We start from the raw sequence: 13913 nt of genomic DNA, 5'->3' as shown, positions 1-13913 counted from the left end.
TGCAATACTCAATTTCTACTAAAAGAAGTTAATTTATGCCGTCTCTGGATTGGTCTGAATGCAATTACTTTAAAAAAAATTATAAGGTATACACGTGTGAACTATTCCCTAACAAATCTCTACAGGTTTTCATAGCTGCAATATACCCATAAATTAGAATGCAGCTGGGTTATGTATCAACCGTTTCAAACTGCTATACTTGTCCGCTACTTATCAGAGCTGCTTTATATGCTTTAATTAATCTTTTTTTATTTATATTATTTATGCAGTATAAATTAAAACTCATCTATATGTTAAAGTAAGCAATTAATGTTGGTATCAGTATTACAAGACAAAAGAAAACATCTGTTGACAACTTCTTTAGCATATACCGATAGATAGACGTACTTCCAAAATACTTGGAAACCTTTATGGTACTTTAGATCTCAGAATACATATTTCAACGAATCAATTTTAAATTGTTAATGATTTTAAGGTTAGTATGTTTTTCTAAGTACTTGAGACAGTGAATAGTAGGCACTAAATACTTTTGAAAACGCAGGACTATAAATTTTATGCCGAGTTATACACGACCCTGAAGTTTATAGAGCTGGTATCACATTACTAACGGATTGGAGAAAAATCTTGTTGTTTTCGGTAAAAATTAATTATCATTAATCAATAGCATTAGTTCCCTAAAACTAATAAATAGTTATAGATTAAATGGATCCAACAGGTGTAAACTATAATAAGTGTTGGATTACTTGTGCATATTAAATAATAAAACAAACAGATGAGCGTCGAAGACAGATAAATTCTTTCTTGTCAAAAACAGTGAATAATTGTTTTTACAAACCTCTTTTTTTATTGCCACTTTATCATACTTTATTTAGCCGGAGATGTGTTTTACAAAATTCTTGACAGAAAACAGTATGAATTAGATTTGCTAATGACTTTAAATCACAGTGACTATGGACTAATAGACCCTAATAAGCTAAGCTAATCAGATGGCATATTCTTAAAAATTTTGTACTTAGAAATGAATGATATATCTAAGAATTGCCTATCTGTAGAAAGCGATTCCACAGATAGACAATACACTTTGTAATGAAGATTGGTTCTGTGAAGTTAGTATTCCTTATAGACATGTGAAGTCACATATTGTGTCACATATTATCTGATGGAAATATTTTAACTGTGATAATGTTAGACGAAAAATATTAGGAGACGTTAGAGATGTTGACCTTACAGAAGAGATTATAAGGTATTTCAACTTATAGACCTTTAGGACATAAATATCCTGTGTCGTCTTAATAAAATGGGCAATATCTTTAAAGTCACGTATTTCTGCTAGTTCACAGCACATGTTTTTTACTAGAAAAATAAATTTTTTTTTAAATTAAACGTAAAGTTAAACATTTACTTTATTAATTTTAACAGAGAAACAGTATTTAGTTTTGGCTATACGTATTTTTATACAAATATTGACTCAAAAAGATTAGAACTTCAGAATGTATAGCTGGATAATTAAAGAAACATGGAACGACTATTTTGTATTCTTACATTTACTAGACACAGACTACCTAATTATGGATTAATCAAGTGACAAGATTATTCACCATTTTCGAATACGATAAACTTTAGTCATATTGCCCTACTTAACATCTTATTTGTTTTACCATTTCTCCCAGAGTGAAGTACATGTTCCAAAATTATCCTTCTTTCTTCTTCATAATTAAGTGTAATGGATATAATTATATGGTTTTATATGTGCACCTGTATAGGTTTTACATCCGCTGTTGTAAAATAACGAGTTCAATTTTTTAGTCTGTTTAGTCTCATAATATCTTAGGTTGATAAACGATCACCCTTATTTAGCAGGTTCGTTTGGTTTATTTAAAGTGCAGCGATAGCGACATCCTAGCGACATAGCTGTTGAAATTAATGTGTTTATCATTCCATCTCCATAAGAATTACTTTTTAATGCATTTATTCTTAATTAAGTGATTAACTTAGTTTAACAAGACAGTTGATTTGGAGAGGAGTTGCAAAAAACTGAAATAAAAATGCATCAACATGTTCTTATTTTATCACAAATGCTGGTGCCAAATGCTAGGAATGGTGATTCATTTCGATTTATATTGTATTATCTACCTGTTAAATGTTTTTTGGGTTTAGATTAAATTCTGCTCAAATTTGTTATTGAAGAAACAGTAAGAGGACATTATTCTTAAGGTAAGAACAAAATTTTTTAATAAAGAACAGTAGGGATCTTGAACACTTTCTAGGTTTGACGTAAAAAAGTTGTTAAGATTGCGATAAGATGAATAATTAAAATTTGTTTATCCATTTCACACATATTAATATGTGCAATTCCAGTTTATTGTTCTGAGTATTTGATTTTATTTTCAATTAAAATAATTGACTTTAATTTATATTGTATGTAACGCACTATAGGAAGAAGCCTAAAGTGCTGTTAGTAAAACAGCAGTACTTGTTTACTTAAAGAATACAACCAAATGTACAGTAACTTCTTAATAGACAGTTAAGCGTTCATAAACACAATATCTTTTTATTGCGCGTTTGCATATTAGCAGTGCCAGAGCACAAAAGATATATTGGCCCATAGACGTGCTCGGTCTGCATATTTGGCTTTTGACTATAAAAGCATAAACGGAAATTGAAATGGTTGATAATATTACTGAAATTGGCGCTAACCTTGTAGAGGACCACATACGGGAAGTACTTATTTCTCTAGACGATATATACAGAAAATTCAAAAGACACATGCTGATTTTGTATAGTTGTTCAGTCGATAGAACTGTTGATATAGTTGCAAGGCAACCATATAGTAGCAGCAGTGACAATTGCAGGAAATACAAAAAAGTAGGCACTAAGAAAATTCTTGAGTATTTTTTTGTTTCTATCTGGCTCTCTTGCAACCTCGAATAAAATTCTTTGAAGTAATCTTTTAAGCGACTAAATATCCTCTTTAATATCAGAGTGACCTATTTTGTGAAATTAACTGTGACACACACAGTTAATGCAATGTGTGCTGTCACTTATTCTGTTTAATAACTCTCATTTGATATAGTTACGGGATTATCAAGTCTGTGTAGGGATTTATCCGGCAATCACTATCTAGCTACCTATCTGATTCCAAAGGAGGATGGGTCTACATCCCGGAGCCACTTATCAACTACAACGAACAAGTTCCGCTTACTACCCTTAATAGCGTTCATACAAGCCAATCTCATTGGTCAACAACAAAAACAATACCAATAACCTACACAGGTACTTATAATGTCTGGAGACTACCAGACATTATACGGGAACTACGGGATACCGGGTCTCAGTTAAAATTCCACTACGGTCTGATTTCAGAAAAAATTGTTTAAAATATAACCTTATTTTAGAGATAGAACATTAAGCTATCCCCAATTTCGCAAGAATGTCTACTACCAAATCTTTTATAAGTAAAGATCAAATCATATCTAGTACTATTAGGTCTATGCTGGTCTCACAATTAGCCAGATCGGCTTAACCAAACCTATACTGTTTTTAGCACATTAGGAAAATTCCTTTGTAATAATTAATACCTAGAAAAAGTCTCGACTTAAAGAATCTCAAACCATAAGATAGGTATAATGTTTTACTTCCTCTTCCATTCTATCTATTTATGAAAATATTTTCTTAAAGTAATATTATGTATATTATTCAAAAATTCAAACAGTTTAAAGAACGAAGTAAAATACGTAATTTGTGGTACTTTATCACCACCAAGAGAATGGCTAAATCTCTTATCTGTCTGAGCTGTGATACAAAATTCAGAAGATTGCCTAAAACCGTACCACCAAACGTGCTTTAGTAAAACAGTCGAAACAAATGTCGTTTGTGAAATTCAGGCAAAAATGTTTTTTTTTTTTTCGTTCTCATATAATTCTCTTTTCCAATTTTTTTAGGTTTTATTTTTTAGTGTTTTTTTTGCCATGAAAGTGCACGAATTCTTTAAATCGTAACCAAATAAATTCGCAAACATTTGCATTTAACAGAATGTTTGCTGCCCTGCACGTTGCTGATTTCGTTTATTTTTTATTTTTATTTTTATTTTTAAGTTTTATTTTATTTTTATTTTATTTTCCTTAATGAATTTTTTCGTCATTTCCCCCAATTTTTTTATGTAATTCGTATGTTTAAAAGATTCACTATTTGCATTTAGTGAATTCATTTGTTTGCCTTTAATTACATTTTAGTCTTATTTGGCACAAGTACACTGCAAAAAATTTTATGGCTTCATTTAAAATAAATAAGTTGTTTCAATGGAAAGTTTTCTTCAGCAGCGCATGGCGTATTCTGTTTAAGTTCAATGTTGAGTAATGCGCTTTTTATGGAGAAATAAATTAAGTTTTAATACCTTCCTCGGTTTTATTGATAATTATAATTACAACGTGGTTTTAAATGTTAATTATGGGCCCCACCTGCACTTGTACTAAGCCAAATATCGCCTACGCGGTATTACTAATTTTAATGCCAGCGAATTGATGTCAGTACAATTGTTGTGTCACCATTTTAATATTTCATAAGCACAAATAAATATCTTTTTTTTTTTTTTGTTTTTTATCGGTTTTTATCGGTTTTTAATTTTCACTTGTATAAATAAATTTAACAAAAATTTCGAACTGTCACAAAAGTTTTATAGTTAAATTCACTGAAATTTATTTGTGGTTTGTTTGATATGCGGGAGTAATTAGTTGGCATTTATTTAAATACTCTTAATATCTATAGATACATATTTTATATAAGGTACGTATATGGATTAGGCATGGAAGTACCAGTATAACACTCACTGATACCTACATTCGTAAAAGGAATGCTTTGCGGTGGTATTCCCAAAGCCACGACAAAAAATTTACAATTTTTGTTAATACCACTTAAATTTCCCAGTTTTAGTATAATTACTAAATAAATTTCAAAATATCTGTTTTAATTAATATTATTATGAATAATAATTGTTTTTTCTGTTTGTCAACAAATGTGAATTTTATAAAAATAACACTTGTGAATACATGCGTTAAAACAAATATTCCTATATCCCCGGGGGCTGTATTTACAACTAACAAAAATTTATATTCAAATTTTTAAATGTCTTTATTTTTGTTTTATAAATACAAATTAATGACATTAATATAAACATATTTAAAATACATATTAGTAAACACAAGTATAAATACAATTCATAAGACAAAACTTTGGTGAAATGTTAATATTTGTTTCTCAATTATATTATTATTTTTGATTCAATTAAATATCATTTTATTTTTTGCACTTATCTTGTATATTTTGTATATCCTTATACACAAAGGATATACCAGCTTCGAACTAACTGGTTCAATTCCTCGAGTTACTAAATGCGTAAATACAAAGGGGTTCACAATAGATCAAGCTGGTCGTCGTGCATAAAAGCCTTACCCTAACCCATTAACCATTACCATATTCTTATATATCCCGAAATTCTCTTCGCTATGATAATCTATTTAATATGAACATAAACTGCTTCTATTTCCCGATACTATCTTTACTACAATGCAAACATATGTGCTAATAGAGTCAAATTCATTTAAAAAGACCTAAAAATACCTGAAACCGGTTTTACAATATATTGTGAAATCTACTATACTGGTATATGTTTAATCTAGAATATTAGGTTGTGCAGTAGTATCGTGGAGCACCATCTCTTCATCAATGGAAATAATATAATTTCAATACTATATTAATATTTCATTATTTATAATAACATCACCAAAATTTTGTATAAATCTCCCAACTTTCAAGGGTACGAGATCGTCATGTGACATGCACCACTATCACTAATTTCAAATTCGAAAATTATGCTGATTCAAATTGATTTTCTCGATCAATTCTCAATCAATTTTGCTGCGAACCAAATTTTTCTCAAAAGTTTTAAAAATTTAATTTCTGTCAATTTTATTATGTGAATATTATTCTTACATAAATGAACATTATTATTTGACAACCATTTTCAACGTTAAAGTTTTCTTTCTATCGGGACCGTTTTCTTGTATATCCTCCCCGAAGCAAACTATCGAGGCATGCTTTCTTGTTATAACGATAAGAACATGTTATGCAGACAATCCAATAACGATTTCAATTTCATATTTTTTTTAAGTTAAATATATGTACACAGATATATATAGAATATAGAATATATATAGAATATATAGAATATATGTATGTGTACTATATAGAATATGGATATCTCAGCATATAGATAACGAAATAAATATATTTGTTTCTAACAGGAGCCAGTAATGACATTTGTTGGGGAATAGCACTGCTGTAATTTACTTATGAAATATAGACAGCCTGTATCGATTGTAATCGATTGTATTAGATTGTAAATCGATTTAATTTATTATGTCACCTTTAAAGTAAAATCCATTGAGTGACGTACAACTATACCAACGCTTAACATAGTCCTCTATACATTCTTGTTGACTGATTAAAGTCTGGCCTTTTTTGATTGGAAACGCGCTTGATATAATGTTTACTTTTAAGGTTCCTAAATAGAAAAAAATAAGTGACAGAGCCATTTCAGATGACTGTGGTGGGATCTGAATCTCTTTCGTTTGTTTTTATTTCACTTACAACACTTGCCCCGTGCCATCGCAGAACACCCAAAAGTAAAATTGCATAAACAGTTGTTTTAAATACACTGGATATCAAATCGTACTCAAAGTTTTCATGGTAACACAGTACAGTGCTACCAACTTAAACAAGTAATTGGTAGCGGTAGTTTTTAGCAGCGTTTTTATAATTTTAAAGACTTTAGAGTTTATAATATCAGAGTGTCATAATAGAACTTCTTTATCACAATAAATATGAAAACGAAATATTGCAGTGTATCTTATGCCGCTGAAATTTCAACAGAAGGTGAAATCACATCATTTTTATGTTATCTCATAAATACAATTTAGCTGCAATTTAATTTCAATTCAATTTCCTTTTTACGATATCTTTACCTAACGTAAATGCACATCCCGTCCAACCAACCTAAGCCTGTAAGTATGTAAGCATGTAGATGAACTCATAAAATGTTGCAATATATCATCGTCCATAGTACCTCGTATATCGGCATATACAGAGTATCTGAGCGTGCAACGAATAAATCTGCCTAATCGCATGTGTTAAAATAAAATATGTATTTTTACATTTTTGTCATAAATAATCGAAATCATGACTGCATTTTGATACGTGATTTAGCGAAAAACGTTTTTCATTTCTACTCTAAAATGTTTAAATTAAATTAAATTTTTTTAATATCTTTTGTATAAAATCATGAATTTTATACTCTGCTTAACGACCTCAGCCCCCGCCTTAGCCACTAATTTTTTTTTTGTGAATTCATTATGCGAATTATTCATATAACATCAGAAAACCATTCAACATAAAAATTTCGATGGTTTCCTAATTAAACGAGCATTCATGAAAAATTATACACGAATGAATGTATTAAAAATTTATTTAAAATTTTAGATTGATTTGCAATAAATAAGCCACATTTCAGAGACTAGAATTGATTTTGTAAATAAACTTAATTTGGCTAATATCGCATAGTTTTGCATTTCTGGTCACCATTTTTTCAGCAATTTTTTTAACCTAATGAAAGCAATTTGTCAATTTAATGAAACAACAATATTATTATTTATATTTATTATTTATATTTCATTTTGATATATCGACTATCGTCAATAGTTATTTTTGGATGCATTTAATGAAAATGACTAATTAATATATATCCCTGTAAGCGAAACGCAAAAAGAGAAATATTATTATAGCAAATATGAAAATGAATCCTTATAAACTTCAAAACTTTATTTTAATATTTTTCGAAAATAATTTTAATATAAATCTGTAAACAAATCGAATGTATTTGACAATAACAAAGATACAGTTGTATTCCATCATTGGTATAACAACGCAAGATAAGTTCTTCGAGTTGGCGCCGACTACCACCATCTGAATGAACCCTTAGCTGTACAAAGTTTATCATGACATTAACATTACATTCATATCGAGAAGTTTCAGTTTCTAAACTTATCTATGTCTTAAGAATAGATAACTATGCTCAATCCAGAAAGGTGTTTGAAACGAAATGAGGAAGAAGTCATGTGTCCGTTGGAGTTATCAAATTGGGAGAGTTTTTGACATATGAAACTAGAGAAGACGACTAACGAGAAGTGCTGAGTCAGATTGAATCTTGATAATGTTTTGTTATAGCAAAATATGTAATTAAATGAGTATTACAAGTGGCAATAGCATCATTAGTAGATAAATTATACTAGAATTATAATTTTTATATTAATACATATAATAATTTGATTACTTTTGATTGAAATAATAGAAATAGTGAAAGTTTAATGATGTGTTTTTGTAGTAGATTACTTAATGAAGAATAGTTCGAGGCATCAAGACCAAGAAATACTGTAGTTAATATTATTTAAGATTTGTAATTGATATATAAAGTAAATGAAAAAATATTTGGTTTTCAACTCCATTATCATTTTAATATACTTTTTCATTTTCTCTGAATGATTTCATAAAATATCTAGTACACATTCTAGTCCTTTCTATAGTATTAAAATGAAGAAATTCATTTAAATTGTGTGGATGTTGTGTATAACATTTTACTTAATCTGTTATATTCGATCCATATTGTTTATACTAAAAAATAATATAACTGAAATGAAAATGTAAAGTGCATAAACTAAAGCTGTATGGTTTTTGTGTTGAGATTTAACTATTGGGGCGTATAGTACAGGAACACATATATTCATATAGAAATCCTTTTAAAACTGCTAAAAACTCTCTTTTATATCAAATAAACATAAAATAAAAAATCAAATAAAATATTTTCATTAAATGACGAAACAAAAGACAAATTATAATAATAATAATAAATATTATATTAATAATATAATAAATATTATTATCACAATAAATATATATTGTGATTGTGACAATAATTTTGTTCCAGGTTTTATTAACCTAAATCATCAAACACCTTATTTGTTCTAGACTAGGACGAAAATAAACTATAATAATTATAATAGATTATTATTAACTAGAAGAGAACCATATATTGCCAGAGTTTCTTAACCAAGGTTACATTGACATAATAGTTCCACTCAGGGACGAAGTTTTAAGAGCGCTACTGATAGCACATGGTGCCACAATAGGACAATTTGGATTAAGTATATCGGCTATCAATTCAAGAAGTCAATAGCCAATATAATTTACCTATCTACCTATATTAACTAAAATATAAGAATTAAATATTACACTCATTTTACATTTTATTTTAAAAACATTTGCTTGAAATCACAGCAAAGGTATTTAGTCCACATTTTTCTTCGTATGCTCGATTTTCATCGATTATTACAGATTTTCGAAAAATATTTTTGACAAATTATATTTTCAAAAAAGATTTTGTTTTATTATTTATTTTATGAATTAAAAAAAGAGCTTTCATCTTTTTCAATTTATTTTTAATATTTATTGTTTTTATTTGTTGACACGAGTCTGTGTTTCATTCATTTCGAAAATATTTCTTTATTTAATTATTTTTATTTTTAATATTATTTTTATATGATAACGTAATCAGTTTAGTTGAAATGGGTTGAGTTTTATACAAAAATACAAAATTGCATTTGGGCGGTCAGCCAATTTTACGAACAGACGAAACGGAAGCCTATGAATTCAAATGATTGAGTGCACAGTTTTTGTGATGCAAAAATGCAGATAGTTTTGATTACGTATCTTCACGTGCCATACAACTAACTTATTTTGAGCATGGACAGAAATTGAAATTAAATGAGAACTTTTTTATAAATAAAATGAATTTATTAATAATTTTGAAAATTTAAAATAACATTTTTTGTTGGATTTGATATCATTTTTTAGTTTTGATTAAAATTTAATGGAAAAATTTAAGACTGTAACATGTAATAACCTGCTGTGGAGAGAGTGGTACGCGTAAAACATTTCCTATAACAATAAATATCATAAATTTTGTTTAATATATTTTTTATAAAATATATAAAAAAGTTTTAAAACAAAAAAAGTTATTTTAAGCTTTAAACCTCAATGTCATTCGTCAATTGATACCAAGATAAAAAAAATAATAAAAATGAAAGCTGATTTTGCCAAAACGTTAATATCTTCTACGCAGATAGTTTTGATACAGTTCATTTAATTTTTTTAATTTAGATGACATATATAAAACCATATTTAAAAATTTTTTTTAAATGTACTGGCTATCAAGCGCTTCTACTTGAAACCACTCTTCTCCTATTTATACTTTAATATCCATCTCACCCATCATTTATATATGATTTACTTATTTTAATTTAGTTTTTTATTTAATTCATTTATTTATGATGAATTTTTAAATTAAACTTAGTTCATGGAGTTATTTCGTATGGACGCTGAGTAGTAGGATCAACTAATTCTCTTCATATTCAAACATGTGTGTGATTTTCCAGAATTCAAAAAAGTCCATCACATAATCTCATGCAGAAAGCTTTGTTTACTAACGTGTAAATTATCTGCAAAAGGACATTGCTAAAACTATTCGTCGTGTCATAGTCTCTATTTCTGTGTTGTATATATATCTAAAAAATGGAATATATCTCCTGTTCCAGATAATGTGAAAGAAATAAATATGTGTTAACAAATTCAAGTCTTGTATCCTTTTTCCACAAGTATGTAAAGTTATTATATATTGGTTTAAAAAGGCTGGAGAGTCTCCATTAAACTTACTCACGCTGATGTTAATATATAGAATTTTATATCGTTAAAAAGAAAATCTGACCAGTTATGTAGCCATAAATATCGAGGGATATTTTCTTCGATTAATTTGAAGGGAATGTTTTCAGACTTTTAAGCCCATTTCCCATTTTAGTAAAGTATCTGGCCTGATCAAATATTTTTTAATGATTATTATAAACTATTATTATATTTATTATGTTATGTTGGTGTATAGATTTATTCTATAAGTTCGTTAGGATTTCATCAATTTTCACTCTGTATCAATAGATATTATATACCTCCAATAATATAATTATTATTATAGGAAAACTGTTTGCATAATTCTTTTTTTAAAAGCAACAATCTAATTTTCTTCAAAAACAAATTGATGTAGTAATAAGTCCCGCTAAATCTAGATTTTAAATAAAGATTTATAATACAAAGTAATAGATATTACGTATAGTGTTATGTATTATATAGAAATCCGTAAATTATATAACAGATATTGTTTTCATATCATTTACATATCTTCACATTTTTAGATGCATTATAGTAAAGTTCTTAATATTGTTTATATTGTTTACCAAAATAATTTTGAAAAAATATTTAAAATATATACTGCATAAAATAAAAATTAAATCACTCTTAAAAGTTGGCATTGCAAAGTATATTTGCTTCCTTGTTGCTATTTTCAATGATCAATAAAGCACATCAGGGTATGGGTTTTGTTTGACAAATGGCTTTAATTGTTTAACATTTACCGAACTAATTGCAATGGTGTAAACGTACTGTAATTAAATAATAATTTTTAATTGAATTTATAAAAGTGCTTTATAAAAGACATTTTTTTAATCCAAAAAATAATTTCATGTTCCATTCATTTTAAAAATATTTCTTCATTTATTTTCTATTTTAATATTTTCTTATACGATAACGTTATCAATTTAATTTAAATGGGTTAAGATTAATACAAAACTTAATTCTTAATTCTCTTTTATAAATGCAATATTTTTGCAAGTTCTAAATATGTAATTAAACCATTTAATAATTTTCCATAATTATAATTCAATTACAATACTAGTACAGGAAATAAAAACGAGCCCAACCATTTTCTGGAAGTAGTTTGCAATATACACTGCGTATATCATTAAAATCATAAATTTCTTATTGCAAAAGTTGGAATAATAAAAAGTATGATGGACTAATAAAATATATATATATATTTGTTATTGGTATTTGTTATTGATATTTGTTGTGATTTCCAAAAAAACATATAATTTTAAAATAACCAAATAATTATTAAATTGGAAGAACATTTTTTGTAATCATATAATTGTTGTTATATATATCAAATACCTTATTGCTGATTAATCTTTCATACCTCCGATAACAGGATTATTAACTGAGAACTAATATATATATTTAATCCTTAAACTCCTAGGAGGGGCATATGGTCGCATGAAACTAATAATAATAATAAAAAAAACTAATATAGATTCAAGAAGTTGTCTGTTGTTTATAAAAAAATTTAATACATAAAATAAATTTCCTTTTATAACACAAATACAAAGTTAGTTGTAAAATTTAATACAATCACTTTTTATAAATAATATAAATTTAAATACTTAAATATCTATACTTGATCTGTACACTTTATTTAAAAAAAAATGATTAAAAAAAGCAGTTATACAATATAAAATTTTCTTAAACACGAACGATCGACTTATTATATAGATGATTACTTAAGTCGATCTTTTCATATGTTTTTAATTAGTAACTTTCTTTTATATAAACTTTGTTGTGTAATAACTTATGAATTATTATTTCAAAAATATTTCTTTTATTTATATCACAAAATTTACCACAATTTGAAAAATGTAGATAGATTAACGTTAAGTTGTTATTATCAGCATTTCAGAGACTTCACAATTAAATTAATAATTTAACAAATAAATATTATTCATAAATTTCATATGAAAAAATTCTGTTCCACACCACGAAAATATTTTAGATAAACTAAATGTAATTGCTCACAAATTCAATGTCAATGATGCATCGATATGTGCAATGAATGCAACTTATTTTTAGCAAAAAGAGTTGCCAGGTTTTGGAATTAATAAATTTTTATTAGTTAAAGAGTTTAATATAAAATAAATGTTATAATATAATTAACGCAATAGATCAATTGTTATTGTTCTCAATTTGGTTCAGTAATATAACCAAAACCAAAGAAGATTTGACTGTAATAAACCGGGTCACACTTATGGTTCTTTCGGGTTGTTAGTCTGAATTGCCTAAAGATCTCTATAAAAGAAAGCAAATCATGTAAAATCATATGTACTGCAGAAAAGATAGTGGTAAGATCCATATTTACTAATATCATGAGTATATAAAGGATATAAACTTAAATAAAACATCATACATAGTGTTATCTCTTCTGTTAAAACATTTTTATTTTTTAGGTAACATAATTGAATATAAAACATTCGGTATTTATTATCAGAAATAGTACATATGTTATATATGTTTTTCGTAGTCACAAGTCCATCAAAACAATGGCAAAATTGTTCCAAATGTATTTTAAATTGCTTCTCTAAACACCGTATTTTCGATTCAGGTTCCCAATGACTGCTATAGGTATATATATATATAGGTATATATAGGCTATGAAATAAATATATAGTTACTAAGAATTTTTGTTTGCTTGATTTCTAATAAGTGAGGTCTCAGTTAGAAAAATTACAAGGTATGTATCCATTGCTGTTAAATTTAATTCGCGAACCACTTTTTACCATCTCGCAGATCTACTAGATTAACTAATATTCTATATACTTAGCTAATTCAATTTTTTTTGGTTATAAAATAATTTTATTGATATTGGGTTTAGCTTAATTTCATTCAAATTTTGTTTAGATTTAGATAAGCAATCCCACAGATACTTTATCCCACTGACCCAGTTTCTAAGACCGACAAATAGGTTTTAGTTGGGTTAAACCAGGCTTCGGTTTTATTGTACATGTTGTTTTTAATACTGCTGAATGAGGTGCTTAAGTTAGAAACTATAGGAATTCTATATGAGTTAGATTACGCAGACATTTTTTTTATTT

The 13913-nt window shown here is 27.2% G+C and overlaps 1 protein-coding gene across 4 annotated transcripts in view; it reads right to left on the bottom strand.

Moving 5' to 3' along the window:
- Nucleotides 1-13913, bottom strand: part of LOC119679305 (mpv17-like protein) — a 479294-nt gene that overhangs the window by 17554 nt on the left and 447827 nt on the right. The window contains exon 1 of one of the 4 annotated variants that reach the window (XM_038091572.1): nucleotides 12669-12793. The exons of 1 other annotated variant lie outside the window; for it this stretch is intronic. The gene's annotated coding sequence lies outside the window, so the exon portion shown is untranslated. 2 more of the 4 variants (XM_038091577.1, XM_038091576.1) reach the window with 2 other exon arrangements.

The sequence above is a fragment of the Teleopsis dalmanni genome, chromosome 2 (genome assembly GCF_002237135.1).
Source record: "Teleopsis dalmanni isolate 2A chromosome 2, ASM223713v2, whole genome shotgun sequence".
NCBI lineage: Eukaryota > Metazoa > Arthropoda > Insecta > Diptera > Diopsidae > Teleopsis > Teleopsis dalmanni.
This window is presented reverse-complemented; position numbering and strand designations above follow the sequence as displayed.